A 7,555-nucleotide genomic window follows, 5' to 3' on the forward strand; every position below is an offset into this window, starting at 1 on the left:
AAAATATAACATAAAATGCTTAGGAATTACATATTTTTGTATACACAGTCCCCCCATTTTCAGGGGCTCAAATGTAATTGGACAAATAAATATAATCATAAATAAAATGTTCATTTTTAATATTATGTTGAGAATCCTTTGCAGGCAATGACTGGCTTAAGTCTGCAACTCATGGATATCAGCAGAGACTGGCTTTCCTCCTTTCTGATGCCTTGCCAGGCCTTCACTGCAGCTGATTTCAGTTGTTGTGTGTTTGTGGGTCTTTCTTCCTTTGGTTTTGTCTTCAGCAAGTGAAATGCTTGCTCAATCGGGTTGAGATCAGGAGATTGACTTGGCCATTGCAGGATATTCCACTTATTTACCTTCAAAAACTCCTGGGTTGCTGTCCAAAGAATGCTTTTCCAGAGGTGGTCTGGCTTTTTTTTTTATTTGTTTTTTGGCAAAGTCTAATTTGGCCTTGTTTGCACCTTGTGGTGAACCCTCTGTATTTGCTCTCATGAAGTCTTCTCTTGATTGTGGACTTTGACAGTGATACGTCTACTTCCTGGAGAGTTCTTCATTTGGCTGGATGTTGTGAAAGGGGTTTTCCATGAAGAGGATTCTCAGCAAGAGTTGCTGAGCTCACTAGTGCGTTCTTTTTTCTCGGAATGCACCAAACTGTTGATTTGGCCACTTCTAATGTTCCTGCTATCTCTCGGATGAATTTGTTTTGTTTTTGAAGCCTAACAATGGTCTGTTTCACTTGTATGGAGAGATCCTTTGACTGCATGATGTGGGTTCACAGCAACAGCTTCCAAATGCAAATGGAACACTTAGAATCAACTCCAGACTTTAGTTACTGTTGCAATGTCCGACAACATATGCCAATCTCACACTACACATCATGTTCTCACGCAATGAAAAACACACCGCGGAGCAAAGAGGAAACACGCTGACAGACATGACAAAGCAGGTTTATTCTAGTATGAAACAAAGTCTCAGCTTTCAAATTGTCATTTTTTTTAGAGAAATTCAAACAATAAATACCGTTTTATAGCTCTTTAATGAGTCATAACAGATCAGAGTAACACCTCAGTTCAAGCGGCACGTGAACCGATCGTCTTTTCATATGTACTTAAAGCACAAAATAAACATGAATGAACATCAGATCGTATTTTATTTCAACCGCGGAAAGACGTCAGTTCACACCATTTTTCAAGTTTAAATCCACTGAAGTTAATACTCTCCTGTCTGATGTGTTTGTCAGACAAAATGACGGATTCGGCGTTATAATTGTTTTTTTATTTTCTAATGCAAAAGTTTAGAGAATAAACGCAAAGTTTCTCAGGGGAACGCAAAATTGAAATATGTCTATCATCATGTGGCTTTAAGGGGCTCTGTAACATTAGGACTTTAGTTCACCCAAAATTAACATTTTGAAATGAAAAATCATTTATTCACCTTCTTGCTGTTCTAAACCCATATTATTCCAAAACAGAATTATTGTTTCACTGCTGCAGTCATATGGAAAAGATCTTTGTGAAGATTCTTCAAATTCCTTCTCGCGTTCCATCAGAGAAGGTAAATGGTGGCAGAATTTTCATTTTTAAGTGTACTATCCCTTTAAAGTGGATGCTTGTTGCTGTGTCTATTCTTTATAAATAAATAAGGGAGGATTTAATGATAGCTGTCAGTGGAAAGTAAAACCGTTTCTCTGCATCTTGGTCATAAGGGATAAGCTTTTTGACGGTAACTCTGGCATGTGTCATAAAAGAAAAAGCAGTTATTGCCTGAGATGAAAGGATGACCAACTGATGCATTCCCGTGTGTGTGCGTATACCAGCTCTTTTCATCTCACCCTTAGAGGATCAAAATTACACCGTAGTGATGCCATGTTCTGCAGGGGGGATGAGTGCACTGAAAGGGCAAAGGTCATTTTTCTTTCTTTTATCTTTCAGTTCTCAGTCTCTTTGTCTTTCTGTTTTTTGCAGTTCACAGCACTAATTCACTGACAAGAACAAGGGAAAGGACAAAAGACCTAAGTGGGTGTGTTAGAGAGACTAGTGAATAGTACTAGCGCATGAACTAAGGACAATAAAAGAGGGGGAGAGAAAGGGAGTGGTATGGTAAAAGGTAACAGAGTGATATTTCAAGATGGGTAACTAATAAGCTAGCTTGACCTGTTGTAACAGTTGCTAAAGGAATATTTCGCCCAAACCCACTTAATTTTTTTCTGTGGAAAACAAAAGGAGTAGTTCTGAAGAATGTTCATGCTGCTCTTTTCCATTTAATGAAAGTGAATGGGGACTAGGGCTGTTTGGATGTTTTTAAAGCTTTGGCATTTTTGAGTGAAGTCAAGACATGGGAAATAGGGTCAGAGAGAGGAACAGAATATAAAGGGACTTCAGGATGTCCACAAGGCTACGGCTCCTATGTAGGTTTTAAATCTAATTTACACAAACTTGGCAAAATGGTTAAAAGGTTAACATTTAGCTATAGCCTCATGCTGTCTAAACCCATTTAATTTTATTTCCTCTGTGGAACACAAAAGAAGACATTTTGAAGAATGTTCATCCTGCTCTTTTCAGTAAATGAAAGTGAATTGGGACTAGGGCTGTTTAGGAGCTAAAGAGCCCCATTCCCCATTTACTGTCATTTCAAAGGACAAAAAAGCACCATATAAGTAGCCCACAATATATTTCAAGTCATCTAAAGCTCTACAATGGATTGCATTCAAGGCATTATTCACTGAAAGTCTTCCCTTCCTCAAGTTTCTAATCTAATTTGCGCTTATAAATGCTGAAACTTGGCATGCTGAGATCAGAAAATGTTTAGAACGAAATTAGGGGAGTAAATGATGACAGATTTATTTTATTTTTGGGTGAACTGTCCTTTTAAGAAAATAGAATGCTTATGTGATTCTGACCCATTTGCATAGATGGAAGTGTTTATTCCAGAACAATGAACCCCACTTTTTCCCACTTTTTCCATTTTATCTTGTTACCAAACTTGATTTTATTGTGTTCATTTAATGTGGTTTCTGCATGATCAGTGCCAACCAATCTATTAGACTCTGTTTTGGCTTGTTTTTAGTAGAAAAGCTTTCAGCTAGACAGAAACAGCCTGTGGCCATTCTCATGGATTAGGTTTTCCACTGATTGTTAAAAATAGAAGTCATGGCCTTTACAACACCTATTGTCACACTTTGACATCTGTGTTTGTGAGACGGGGGGGCAGGTGGGGACACGTAATTTAGGAACAGAAACAAAAGTGTCTTCGGAAGTAGAAGGGAACAAACCAGACTTGTTGCATAAACACTGAGCTAGTCATGAATACACGGGCTTACTTTTAGCAATACTTTGGGACGAAAGTGAAGTCACTAAACCTCCCTTTGGGAACATCAAAGGTAAAAACTGATTCATAAATATCATTCATAAATACTTCTACTCTAAATGAGTAAAGAGTTTTCTTTTAGGGGTAGTTTTAGAGTAATTGCATATTTATATAGTAATTATAAATGTCTCACAGGAGAATTTGAATATATTTACTGATTTTTTTATTGTTTGCGATAGAAATTACATCACAAAATAAAAGTTGACATCTAAAATTGTTAATACAAATCAATCTTTAGTTGCCTGTAGTTGACGTAAAATATATGCTAATTATATAAAACATATTATATATGTCATAGTTCTCTGCACTCTCAGAAATAAAGGTACAAAAGTTGTCACTGGGGCGGTTCCTTTTCAAAAGGTACACTTTTGTACCTATTAGGTTCAAATATGTACACTTTAAGTACTAATATGTACCTTTAAGCTACCAAAATGGACCCTTTAGGTATAAACATGTACCTTTTGAAAAGGTACCGCCCCAGTGACAGCTTTTGTACCTTTATTTCTGAGAGTGTGGAGCAATGGAGCCATGGCGGATCAGGTGACACGGGAGGCCATGGCGGATCCGCTTCCGCTTCCGTGGCCTTGGCCCTTGGCCCGGCCACAATGGCCATGGATATCTGGCGCCCCCCCCCAAAATTTTCTCTCTGGAGGAGCGGGCACTGGAACGGGCCCTAGGGGAAGGGGCACTGGAGGGCACTTGCGAGGAGTGGAGCTGGCGGCCACAGGAGACTCAGGAGACAATTCTGGAGCAAGCTCTGGGGCTGGAGCTGATGACATCCCCTCGTACTCCACCAGTATTCCTAGGGGCACATGTACGGTGGACGGCGGCGAGCTTGACATCGGAATGGCGGACGGACTGGACAGTGGGCTGCTTCTGGCTTGGGCCCGGACACTCCCCAGACACTGGAAAACACCTTCCCTCCAACTTAGTCCACAGGTGTCTGGGAGGTCCACGGGGCGATGGTAGTTGGCCCTGAGCCAGAACAGCGAATTGATGGTGGTGTCCTCCAATGCTGTCGTGGCGAGCAAAATTCCCTGATGTACTCAAAGAAAGGGAGATCTCGATGGGCAAGGGGCGGCGAAACGTGCGGTGGTTTCCATGCCACGGGAGAAAACAGGAAAACAAAAAGACTTCTGTCCGGTCTTCTGTCACAGTTCTCTGGAGCAAGGGAAGGAGGAGGCGAGGAACTCTTCAAATAACACAGATTTTATTGAACCAAACATATAGGGAATGACGGAAACACAGAATGACATTCAAGACCGAACGCTAAAGACAGGGAAACACAAGGCTTGAGTACTAGAACTAAACGAGGAGTAAACTAGATAATTAACTAACACAGGTGGAAACTAATAAACTAAATCAGGAAACACAGGAACATGACCAAAAAAGGGCAAACAGCAAACTCAACAGGAACACACACACGTGACACTATATATATTTATGCTTTAAATGTATGTTTTCTTATAGTTGTAGTTCTGTTCTACATCCAGTTGATGCTGTGGGCGTTGTGAAATGAATGCATTTCAGAAACATCCACAGACTCAGAAGCAGTTATCAGTGTTAAGGAAGGACAGATGCGATGATTCATTCATTTATTATGTTTGGCAGATACAGTCTGTAGGTCACTGAAACAGCTTCATTTCCATCTGTCTGAGTGATTTAGGTCATGATATTTAAATGCAGCTCTGCTCTAGCAGAGGCTGGGCGAGAAACACAGCTGCTTCAGAACTCTCATATATGCATCTTATGTTGGAATGAAGAAAAATGGTTCGATCTTAAAGATGATTCACAAAAATTATGACATTATATCACTAACAACCACTCAGAACACTTTAGCAAGCACATAACAACAATCTAACAACCACAGAATACATTAATAATATCAAGGTTAAGGTTAAAGGTTAAAGTAATAACAACACATGTGATGAGAGACTTGGAAATTGTCTTCCATCACTGTATTCACTGTTAATGTTGGTTCTGCTTGTTTGTATTTCCTCGTCTTGCTAAGTAGGCTAAGAAAAGCACTTAGTTTAACTAGTGTATGTAAGTGTTGGAGCAAATGTTTTGGGTTATCCGTTCTCTTTTTAATTGTATTTTAATTGTATCTATCTACTTAAACTCTCATTTCTAAATCTCCTGTATATCATACGAGTCTAGAGTCAAAATCAAAAGTTTCGGTGTTTTGACGTGGTTTGAGGGTCAGCGGTTAGGGGCTCACTGCTGTTCATTGGGTTGATGTCACATGTTAATGGCCTTCTCAGTTGGTCTAAATGCTAATGTAACGTTACGGTAAAACATCTGAATAATCTGTCTGCATTTCTGTACATACACACAATCGTTCATTTTAGACAGGAAGGTTGAACTCCAGACACACAGTTCGCTCTGGTATGAATGTATGTATAAGCTCTCACAAGTAGCATAAGTGTCGGTGTGATTGTGTAAGGTGCTTGTGCATGGAGAGTAAGCAGGAGTGTGTGTCTCGAACTCTGTGTGTGTGTGAAGATCTTATTACATTGTCTGTTCAGTTCGATGAACATCAAGTGAAAAGGTATCAGCCCGAGTGTCTGTGTGCGAGTGTGTGTATATAGCTGGTGTTACCGGCAGGGCTATTTCACACACTTGAAATAAAGTAGGCCCTTGAGAACAGTATATTTTCTACTAGTGAATATTTTATGCTTTCTATTTGTTTTGAAAACAGCCAGAGATTAGATGTCCTAGAACTGGTCATAGTCCAGCAAGGTGTATAACTATTTTCATTCTGAAAGTCTTTTGCTGTAGATTTGCTGCAGAACATCAGACTAAATCAAAAACTAAAAGGGTTTAAAGAGGTTGTGTTCACATGTGACAAAACATATGATGTAAGTGTAAGAGCAGAATAGCATAATATGTTTATGACTTAAATATATGACATACAAAACATAACCAAAAGGTTAGAAAAGATATAAATTAATTATAGTTTATAGTTTTTTTTGTACATGCAAATTATATTATTTCTGTTATGACAACTCTCTGAGAGTTTAGCATGTTAGTATACATGTCAACGTAAATATGTTACGTAAATAATATACATGAAATTAACCTGTAGCTGATCTATACAGGTGGAGCTGGGGAAGGTGGAGGGTTACAGCAAGCATGAGCTGAATATTGGAATGTTGAGCAGCAAGCCCATTGGCTGCTGATACAAAAAGAACCAATCAGCGGCACCATGTGAATAATGACATGATTATAACAGATTGAGCATGCGCCATATAGAGTTTCATGACAGAACTTTGTATTATTGTTATTTTATGTTGTTGGTTTATATGAGAAATAATAAAATTCACAAAATATAATAAACACAAAAAATAATAATAATGACTTTTAATCATAAATATATATTTATACAAAAATGTAATAAACAGAAATACATATGACTTCATTGGAACGTTTTAGAAAATGTAACCTGCCATGTAAAGATGTCAAAAACTTTACGCTTACAGTACTTTATGAACTTTCATTAAAACAATCTTTTTGAAAGAACCAATTTGCAAGATGAGAGTTTAAATTCTAGGCTTTTCAGAGTGTATAAAAAATTAATTCCAGATCTACCAAGGCCATTGTCTTATTATTTACCAACATGTCCCTTTTACTGCATAATATACTTAATAAGGCAAAATGCTTCAAATTACAACATCATCTTTGTATTACAATGCTGTTGTTTTGGTAGTACTGTAGATGGCTCTCCCTAGCTGTTTACAACATTGTTAAGCGTTTTTGAATGTTTTCACATTTTAGAATGTCCAATTACCAACGCAAAAACATAATGAAAGCATCAGTGTTTTTCCATAACCACATATTACTTTAGCAATAGCTGCATCATTCTACCCACATAAGTAACGAATGAAACATTTTATTGTTTTATTCATGCCCTAAAACTACGTTAAAACAATTTTTTGATCTAGCACTCCCAAACAAAACCATTTCTGTGCCTGCAGACCCCACGTGACCCTCAACATCAGAACTCTGTGCTTAAATGCGATTAGATGAGTGACAATTCACAGTCAGGGATTTGTGCATATAACAATGAGATTATTTAGCATCACAGCAGGGCGGATGAGAATAATTATAACAGTTCCTCTGGGAAACACATTACTAAACCCATTAAATTAATGACAGTCTCAATACAGTAAAGTAGCTTTGG

This window comes from Onychostoma macrolepis, chromosome 04 (assembly GCF_012432095.1).
Source record: "Onychostoma macrolepis isolate SWU-2019 chromosome 04, ASM1243209v1, whole genome shotgun sequence".
NCBI lineage: Eukaryota > Metazoa > Chordata > Actinopteri > Cypriniformes > Cyprinidae > Onychostoma > Onychostoma macrolepis.